Source organism: Merops nubicus, unplaced genomic scaffold (assembly GCF_000691845.1).
Source record: "Merops nubicus isolate BGI_N331 unplaced genomic scaffold, ASM69184v1 scaffold4136, whole genome shotgun sequence".
NCBI classification, from domain to species: domain Eukaryota; kingdom Metazoa; phylum Chordata; class Aves; order Coraciiformes; family Meropidae; genus Merops; species Merops nubicus.
In genome coordinates, this window is record NW_008615471.1 from 43,941 (window position 1) to 44,593 (window position 653).

Below are 653 nucleotides of genomic sequence, written 5' to 3' on the forward strand. Positions count from 1 at the left end.
AAGTTTCAATTTGGTGCAATGTTTTCATTACCCCCGCCTTCCTTATTTACCTCTCTATCTGGGAAACTGAGGGATTAGGGAGGTGGGACACAGTTCTGCCTTCTAACCGGGACAGAACAATGAGATACAGAAATCTAAATATACAGCAATTTTAACTTGAATTATAAGATAGGTATTTTTCACCTTTATACACACACTGACCTATGTCAAACACAGTTAAGTTTCCTTTTTCTATCCTGACAGAGAAGATTAATGTAGTCCTAAAGCATCGCAGACAGAACCAACTGGAGAGAAGTGATTTTCAATTACTCAGTCTATTCAATCTAACACTTCATTATTTTGTGGACTGCCCATGGACTTGTGGCCTGTCAGACAGAGCCACCTGGTCTGACATACGGTCCCTGGGCTGCAGGTGGAGATGTGGCCTGTCAGACAGAGCCACCTGGTGTGACATACAGTCCCTGGGCTGCAGGTGGAGATCTGCTCCACCACAAGCCTCCATGGGCCACAGGGGGACAACCTGCCTCCTGCCTCACCACAGCCTTCACCACAGGCTGCAGGGCAATCTGTGCTCCAGCACCTGGAGCTCCTCCTGCTCCTCCTTCTGCATGGACTTTGGTGACTGCAGAGCTCTTTCTCTCACATTCTCACTC